The 9,305-nt window shown below is 48.3% G+C and overlaps 1 long non-coding RNA gene across 1 annotated transcript; it reads left to right on the top strand.

Moving 5' to 3' along the window:
* Positions 1 to 5,965: 5,965 nt before the first annotated feature.
* Positions 5,966 to 6,731, top strand: LOC145540867 (uncharacterized). Its single transcript, XR_014078605.1, has 2 exons — positions 5,966 to 6,171; positions 6,417 to 6,731. It is a non-coding gene; the product is annotated as an uncharacterized LOC145540867 (long non-coding RNA).
* Positions 6,732 to 9,305: the final 2,574 nt, after the last annotated feature.

Below are 9,305 nucleotides of genomic sequence, written 5' to 3'. Positions count from 1 at the left end.
CAGTCACATCCACAACTGGGCATTGTTTTCACTTTGGCTCCATCTCTTCATTCTTCCTGGAGCTATTTCTCTCCTCTTCTCCAGTAGAATGTTGGGCACCTACTGACCTGGGGAGTTTATCTTTCAGTGTCCTATCTTTTTGCCTTTTTGTACCGTTCATGGGATTCTCAAGGCAAGAATACTGAAGTGGTTTACCATTCCGTTCTCCAGTGGACTACATTTTGTCAGAACTCTCCACCATGACCTGTCTGTCTCGGGTGGCCCTACATGGCATGGCTCATAGTTTCTTTGAGTTAGACAAGGCTGTGGTTGTTGTGATCAGTTTAATTAGTTTTCTGTGTTTTGGATTCTACCTGAACTATCTATCTGGATTCTACCTGAACAAACAGAAAAGGCCTTGAGTCTCACTACTATTTCCCCATAGAGCATCACAGAAACACCCAATCCAGACTCATCATTTTAGGGTCCACAGTACACTACTGAGGGTGCTTCTATGCCAGGAGGCAGCGTTGTCAGGAAGGAGGCTTGAGCTAAGATCCCCAGGACCAGCAGAGGTGAAGACTGGCTAAATTTTGCCTTGAAATTTCTAGCGGCCTCGATCCCACAATGTAATTTTGTCCCAGCCTGACACAGCACACACTAAACCTTTAAAAATTGTTCACTGCCAGACTGTTTTGACCCCACCCCAGTTTAGCAGTGGGACTCAAGCCTGCTCGGCCTCCAGGGATGCTGTAGCGTCCCAACGTAGGGAGGTCGAACGTCATACAGTAGACACTGCTTTCCTTCCCTTTTCTTTAACATCTTGCCAATACTACCCGCAGCATAGTCCAATTGACTTGCTGTGACGGTTGTCACTGCACAGTCGCCTGATTCAGGTATGAAATCATCTATGGGTTTTCTCTATGGTGTTGGGGAGACTATCTGCCTTAGGAGGTTGAGCTTAGTGGTGAGCATCAGGTCTTCATGCCTTTTATACTTCAGGTACCCTTTCTTTTTTTTTTTTGCCAATGGAAAGCAGGAAGATAATAGATAACTGGTATGGATCATCTCTTAGCGCTACAGAGTTGTATGTCTGGATGGAAGGGAGGAGGAAACGGTGCAGCCCACGTGGGTGATTCATTACAGGTACAGATCTGCTTTAGCTTTGAGTACTTACTTGCTAATTTGTTCCAGGCCGTGCTCTTTCTTTCTTTCCAAAACCCTTTTTTTGACTTCGAATTCTCAGCATCTCTTCCTGGGATGTCAGTTTGTCGCCTTCTCTCTCTGTCCTCGCTTGGCCTAGACTACACCTCATATACCCAGTTCTTCCTCTGCCTGACTGACTACTCTTGGCCTCTGATCCTTCATGGGCCATCCATCCGTGTCTCCCAGGGTTGGAGTTCCCTACTTTCCATATCTTTTTTTTCTGTGAGTGAGAATCCGTCTACCGGAACTGTGTACAATGTTTTCTTTAAGCTTCAGTCTCTCGTTGGGGATTTTGCAGGTTGCACATCTAGGCTCCTGAAGGAAGCAGTGGTGGCGGTCTGTTGGGGTGCATGTGCCTTTTGATCGATGGAGCTCTCAGGATACAGGCCAAGGTGCGGGAATGACATAAGGCCTGACTTGAGAGTGTTTCTTTCAGGCGTTCAGAGTCTGCTGTCTCCCTTCTAGCGGCTGCTGTCAATGGGTGCTCCCAGCCACAGTCCAGGGTGGTTCTTCTTCCTCCAGACTCTCTGCCACGTTGATTGCCTATAGCCGTGCCATGTTGGCATTTGTGAATGTTGCAATGTGACTTCCCATTGTCCTTTCGATTGGCATTCCTGCGTTAATCAGGGATGCTGAGCGCCTTGTTTGGTGGGGGAGGTTGAGTGCATCTGTGCTTTCTGGTTTTTTCTTTCTTTCTTCTCCTTTAAGGGTGTCAGGGCGATTTTCCTTTGGCAGTTGGCGTCCTGAACATCAGCTGCCATTCCCTGGGGGCAGCTGGCTGGAAGGGAAGCCCAGGCCTTGTGGATTGACCTGAGGTTCCTGTTGTCATGTTGTAGTTACAGGAAATGGCCACAAGGTGGCAGCACTTTCCCATGCCCACCTTTGGATCCTGGGGGCAAGCGGAGCCTTAGGGCCAGCTGGCTTCCTGGCTGTGTAATAAATGAGTGGGATGTGCCCGAGCAAAGAAGATTGGCCTGAGTCTCACCCCTTTCCCCCTACAGCATCTCACAAACAGCCCTTCCAGACGAGTCCCTTCAGGGTCCACAGTGCACTGCTGGGGGTTCTTAGGAGTTAGAAGGCTGCATTCTCAGGCAGGAGGCTGGAACTGGGCTTCCCAGCACCAGGAGAGGGAGAGGCTGCCTGAATAACCCCAGTTACGCAGATGACAGCACCCTTATGGCAGAAAGCGAAGAACTAAATAGCGTCTTGATGAAAATGAAAGGGGAGAGTGAAAAAGCTAGCTTAAAATTCAACATTCAAAAAACGAAGATCTTGGCATTCGGTCCCATCACTTCATGGCAAATAGATGAGGAATCAGTGGAAGCAGTGCGAGTGTTTTTTTTTTTTTTCCCTTGAGCTCCAAAATCACTGCAGTTGGTGACTGCAGCCATGAAATTAAAAGACGCTTCCTCCTTGGAAGAAAAGCTATGACCAACCTAGACAGCACATTAAAAAGAAGAGACATACTTTGCTGACAAAGGTTTGTCTAGTCAGAGCTATGGTTTTTCCAGTAGTCATGTAGGGACATGAGAGTTGGACCATAAAAAAACTGAGTGCTGTGGAATTGATGCTTTTGAACTGTGGTGTTGGAGAAGACTCTTCAGAGTCCCTTGGACTGGAAGGAGATCCAACCAGTCCATCCTAAAGGAAATCAGCTCTGAATATTCATTGGAAGGACTGATGCTGAAGTTGAAGCTCCAATACTTTGGCCACTTGATGGGAATACTGACTCACTGAGAAAGACCCTGATGCTGGGAAGGATTGAAGGCAGGAGGAGAAGGGGATGACAGAGGATGAGATGGTTGGATGTCATCACCGACTCAATGGACTTGAGTTTGAGTTAGCTCCAGGAGTTGGTGATGGACAGGGAGGCCTGGTGTGCTGCAGTCCATGGGGTTGCAGAGTCGGACATGACTGAGTGACTGAACTGAACGAAACTGAGGCAAAAAGGGCCTGACTTCCTCAGCTTTACCCTACTCTGGCGATCCCAGAACCTCTTATTTAAAAATAGGAATTTTGCTTTGGCTCGATTTATAAATTGAAAAAGGTCTGTGCTGAATACCTTATACAATCTTTGAAGGCATAAAAATTTAACTCTGAAGTTACAGAACATAGAACTTCCTAAAAGAAATTTCCAGCCAGTGAAGAGGGGAATCCTGTAGGGTCATGCTTTGAGAACTGCACCCCCTCCCATGAGGAGTCCAGGGGCTTATATAAGACGAGGGCTTGCAGTCAGGACTTAGTGATGGGGAACAGAGGTGTTAGGATCTTGTCAAAAACAGTCCTGGGCTGGTGTCAATAGCCCAGTAATTGAGTCTAGCAGTTCAGTGACTCTGTGGCCTTTCTGATATGTAACTACAAGGGAAAGGGAGTGTTGTGAGGATAAGCAAATGATAAGATGTGCAACACTGTGTCCTTACATGGCAGGGAGAGAGACAGAGAGACACACAGGCAGAGCAGACAGTCTTTTAGAGAGAATTTGCTGAGAACAGAGGACTGAGGTAGGGAGGGCCACTGATGAGAGAGCAGGCAGACTTCCTGACCTACCAGGAAGAGCTGATCTGTTTCATGGGCTTGAGCTAATTGTTATAGTCTCAGGACAAAGAAAGTTCCTATGAAATGGGATGGTGTTCTCATTGGTTGGGGGTCTTTTGATTGTCCACCTTGCCTAATATGGAGGTTGGAACTTGCTATTTAGGGGAAGAATGTGAAGTGAAAAGTGAAGTGAAGTCGCTCAGTCGTGTCCGACTCTTCGCGACCCCGTAGACTGTAGCCTACCAGGCTCCTCTGTCCATGGGATTTTCCAGGCGAGAATACTGGAGTGGGTTGCCATTTCCTTCTCCAGAAGATCTTCCCGACCCAGGGATTGAACCTGGGTCTCCTGCATTGTAAGCAGACAGTTTACCGTCTGAGCCACCAGGAAAGTCCAAGGGACAGAATGACGAATGACAAACAGAATGGCCCATGACGGTGGTTGCCATGGAGCTTTGCTAATTCTGGAAATATTGCCCTATGACCCCAGCATGTGGTTCCATAGTTTATGCTTCAGAAAGACCATGTTGAGATGGGGTGTAAGATTCACCGTGGGGGCAGGGAGCTTTGTTAGGGCCTGATGGAGGGATCAGGCTTGAGCCAAGGTTGTGGCCCTAGAGGGAAATCAGTGTGGGGATTGGCCATAGGCTCTGGAGGGGGAACTGGCAGTTGCTGGGGCACAAGGAAGTGGGAGACTGGGAGGCCCTGGGCGTCTGGGCTCAGCAACCAGGGGAGGTCGGGCTGCCTCCTGGGTGTGGGAGCAGCGGGATCACAGTCCTCTGTGAGGCCTCTTGGCCCTCAAGGTGAGACGAGGATGTGGTGGCTGGACAGATGCACCTGGTCTGGGAGAGGGTCCAGGCTGGAAATATCACTGGAATCGTTGCAGGAAGAGGAGAGGCTGGGCAGGGGCATGTGGGTCATAGCAGACTCCACGCGGGTGACTGTGGTGCAGTCCTGGTGGAATAAACTCACAGCCAGAAAGGGCTGCCTGTCAGGAGCTCAGCTTCTTTCTCTGTTCCTATAAAACCCCCATGTCAGTCTGAAACCCTATCAGGAGACTTCTGAGACCAGTGTTGCATGGTTTCTTCAAAGGGCATGTGACCATGCTCAGTCATGTCTGACCCTGTGGACTGTAGCCCGCCAGGCTCCTCTGCCCTTGGAATTTTTCAGGCAAGAATACTGGAGTGGGCTGCCATTTCCTCCTCCAGAGAATCTTCCCAACCCAGGGATCAAATCCCCTTCTCCTGTGTCTACTGCATTGGCAGGTGGGTTCTTTACCACTGAGCCACCCGGGAAGCCTTTTCATCAAAGGGTCCCAGGGGAAACAGAACCACTGCCGGCCCCGCCCGTGTCCTCACTGGCGATGAGCCCCATCAGGGCCCCGAGGCTCACAGACGACAGGGAGCTCTTGCCCTCAGGACTGGCTCCTCCTTCCAACCAGCTGCTGGTTAGAGGCCCAGGCATCCCCATCCTGGCTCCAGGCTCCAGCGCCTGGTTTCTGTGATAGTTTAGGGGTAAGGAAGACCCTCACACTCCTGTACCTGCCTGGGGTCAAGAATGTCTTAAAATCTGCACCTCGCATATCATGGAGGGCTGAGTGTTTCCAGCGGGTATGGGGGAACCATGGGGCGTGAGGTTCCTGCGTGTGCAGGGCCTTCCCAGTGCAGAGGTCTGTGCGTTTCCCCGGCCAGTCAGCTCCCCACGTCATCCTCCCAGGAAGCCCAGACCCAGGGTCACCAGGGCAGAGGCCCTCTCTCCCTTTATGTGTAGCTGTCAGTCCCACAGTGAGGAACCCGGTGCCCACCCTCCGCCGTTTCTCTGTGTGCTGCTCCTTTCCAGAGGACATGTTCAGAGGTTTGAGCATTCTCAGCTGCCACACCCTGGAGAGACCTCTGTAAAATCAAGCCCACTGTTTATGAAGCTCCGTTTTGCCTTTAGTCTGCAGATTCTGCTCATTTCCAAAGCTGTCAGCGCCTTTTGCCTCATCCCGCACAGTGAGGTTTTTCTATGTAGTTCTATTACAGTCAGATGCGGTGTCCCATTGTGTGTTCCACTCCTACACCCAAAATAACTAAAATCAAATAGATTATAATCGACCCCTTGGGCTATACACATCTGCAGGCTCAGACAAATGCATAGTGACAGGTATCCATTCTAAAGTATCACATGGACTCCTTTAAACCCCCACCCCATGATCTGCTTATTATTTGTGTAGCTTTGCCTCATCCAGGATGTCATAAATGGGGTCACAATGATGTAGGAGATAGCTGGGCTCCAGGTTAGACACTAGCAACTGGCCTCCTGTTTGCATTTCATGGGACATGAAGAAGTGGGCTTCAGCTGGATACTCACAACGGTTAGCATTTCCTGAGACAAGAGATAGCTGGACGCCAGTTAAGGCATTTACAATCAGCCTCTTTTGCCTTCTGAAATGGAGGTAACAACAGAAACAGGGTAAATAGCCAGGGTTTGTCTCTTGGAAACACGTTCAAGTAACAGTTATGGCAATAGTCAAGGTAATAGTCAAGGCAAGGACAAAGAGGGGCAAAACCCTGTGTGAGAAAAGGAGTCAGGAATTGCTGCTCCCCGTCTTTTGGGACAAAGAAGATACTCCACATGCACAGGAAGGCTCTTTGTGGGTTGAAAGTCTGGGGACAGTGCCAGGCCATAATGAGTCTTGTGCCTCCCTTCACTTTGAGGTCCATCTTGGCTGACGGGTGTGTGCACGCCAAGGGGAGGGTCCCAGCATAGATCAGGTTGAAAAAGAAACCAGATAACTGGATGATGGAAGACAAAGACCTGGAAGAACTGACCTGTATGAATGACTTAACCGCCTCTTTACTGGGCTGCTCCTCCCCGGGGGGGGGGGGGGGGGGGTGCTGCCCACACACTTTCTCTCCAGATGCGCGTCTCTGCCTTGCTTCTGTCTCAACTAAACAAATGGTTTCTCTATGTGCTCTCCCACTTGTTGTTACACTATGTCTATGATAATGAATTTTATACTTGGTTTACAGTCTCTGCCTCCAGGATAAATGCATTTTTCCCTGGGACAAAGAGTCAAGGGAAAACATCTTCTAGCCTGTAGCCCTTGCTGCTCTGGTGTCTAGGATTCCTGGTTTTCATCCAGGCTGGCCAGGGTCAGTTCCTAGGCAGGGAATTAAGATCCTGCTTCATGCCCTGCTCACTGTGTTACCAAGTCCAAGCTCACTCTGCTCGTCACACAACAGGCCAATGAATCCAAGAGACAAGGTATCGAGGCAAGGAAGAGACTTTAATTGGGGAGCCAGCTGACTGAGAAGACGGCAGGCTAGTGCCTCAAAATATCCATCTTGTCAGGGTCTGGTGGCCAGGCTCTTTTATGGATCAGAAATGGGGGCAGGTGAGGAAACAAAGCAAGAAGACTTTTCAATCCTTGCAGATGTCTCCTAGAATGGCAAGCCTCAGGCAGGGGGATGTGTTAGTCTCACTTCCTTACAGTCCTTCATAGGGGGCTCAGATTATCTCCCAGAGGCAGGGCATTGTGTATATTTATTATAACAAAAAAGAGTTACAGTCATAGAAGCAGAGCCAGTGTAAATTTAAAATTAACCCTCCCTGGTTACAACTGCTGCCTCGTTGAGTTCAATAGTGTGTGCAGCTTCTTTACACTGGATTCTTTCACCAACAGTGTATGAGCTGATGGTTCATTCCGTTCTATTGCTAAGTGGTGTTCCATTGCTTATGCTTGTAAAGAAAAACAATTTTCCTTGTACCCTTCCAGATTTTTGGTAGAGACTTCCCCTGTAAAAAAGAAAAAACAGATTACCAGGAGAAAAACAGAAGTTTAATAACCTGTATACCTCCTGTATGGGTTTTCCTGGCAGCTCAGATGGTAAAGAATCCACCTGCAATGCGGGAGACCTGGGTTCGATCCCTGGGTTGGGAAGATCCCCTGGAGGAGGGCACAGCAACTCACTCCAGTATTCTTGCCTGGAGAACCCCCCTGGACAGAGGAGCTTGGCGGGTTACAGTCCATGGAGTCGCAAAGAGTCGGACATGACTGAGCGACTAAGCACCTACCTCCTGTATATACAAGAGCTACCCAGAAAAAGTGAGGTACTCACTGTAACGTCAAAGGCCATTATTTAAAATACTATCTTCAGATAAAAACAATAGGAGAAAGTCCTTGGGGGAGGTTATCACGCAAAACACAGTAAAGAAATGTATGATTGTTTGCAGATTTAAGTCAGGGCTCCACCATTGAAAAGAGCTACTTGAGGTTTAATCATCCTTCTATTTCTGGTGCAAAGAGGGATAGCCTTTAAATATGGAAATTTTTCCATTGTAAATGTCCTTCATCTCCATACAGTTTTCTGAGATTCCTGTTTTTTTTTTTTTTAATGAGACTGAAATATTCCTTATGCCAGAAAGGCATATCTTGGGGCGGCGTATTCTGTTTGCCTTGACATGGATGTATCCCACTTTGCTTGTGCATTCAAGGATATCCTTATTTGTTCAAGTTTTTAGCTATTATGAATAGTGCTGCTGTGCATAATTTCCTCCTTGTTTGAATTTGGAGATAGGTTTTCAAAGCAGTTGACTAAGTTCTGAGCATCCCAAGGTGAGACTTGTTTAGCTTTGGAAAAAACTGCCCAGCTGTCTTACACAGTGGCTGTACAGGCATCCCACTGTTAGGGGAAGCACACTGACTGAGACCGCCCACCCTGCCCAGGCACCATGGTAACCATTTGCATGAGTTGTTTTATGACTGGAGGTCCTGGTAAGGAACATGGAACTCATAAGCCACCACCAACCGAAAGAGTTCGGGAAAGGTCAAAAGGAGACACCATATGTCCAACCACCTCCCAGAATCCTCTCTGGCATCCATCTTGGCTGAACAGGGTGTGCACTGTTGTAGCCATGTTCTCCAGGAAGCAAACTCACTCAGAAGGACAACGCAAATAGTGGAGTGCAATTTATTACAGAGTCTCCTCTTAGCCGAGGACCCTGACCAGTTTTTGTGACAACCTTATATACCATAAGTGTACGTGTCTAAACCCACATCCCCAGATTCCTTGAAACTAGTCTGGATAGTGTAAAGGAGAGATATAATCAAGGCTAGCTGTGATTTATATGCAGTAAGTGTTAGTTGGATAAACAGGGTAACATATATCAATAGATATTGTACAGATAATTTGTTTTGCTTTGGGGTAAATTAGTACACTCCCTTGGTGACAGTCCTGAAGGCCTTTTATCCAGGGGTCAGTTTTCCAATTGATACATCGTCTCCATGGATACTGGGCATATAATTTAGTGTCCATCGGGTGAGCACCCAGGCATATAGTCCAAATTTCACAGTGGTTTCATGACGGAGACTGATTTTCAAGATGGAATCTGTTCGGCCTACTTTCCTCCTTCAGCACTACCAGGCAGGACTCTGAGTCAGAATGATTGGCTAAAGACAACCTGGAAACTAATCCCATCACCATAAAACCTGGGTTCCCTTCCCCTACTGCTCTCCACCCGGGCGCCCTTCCCAATAAAATCTCTTTCTTTGTCAGCACGTGTGTCTCCTCGGACAATTCATTTCCGAGTGTTAGACAAGAGCC

Source organism: Giraffa tippelskirchi, chromosome 3 (assembly GCF_054371585.1).
Source record: "Giraffa tippelskirchi isolate mGirTip1 chromosome 3, T2T-mGirTip1v1.2.pri, whole genome shotgun sequence".
Classification (NCBI taxonomy): domain Eukaryota; kingdom Metazoa; phylum Chordata; class Mammalia; order Artiodactyla; family Giraffidae; genus Giraffa; species Giraffa tippelskirchi.
Note: the sequence above shows the minus strand (reverse complement) of the source record. Positions and strands in the feature narration are given on the sequence as shown.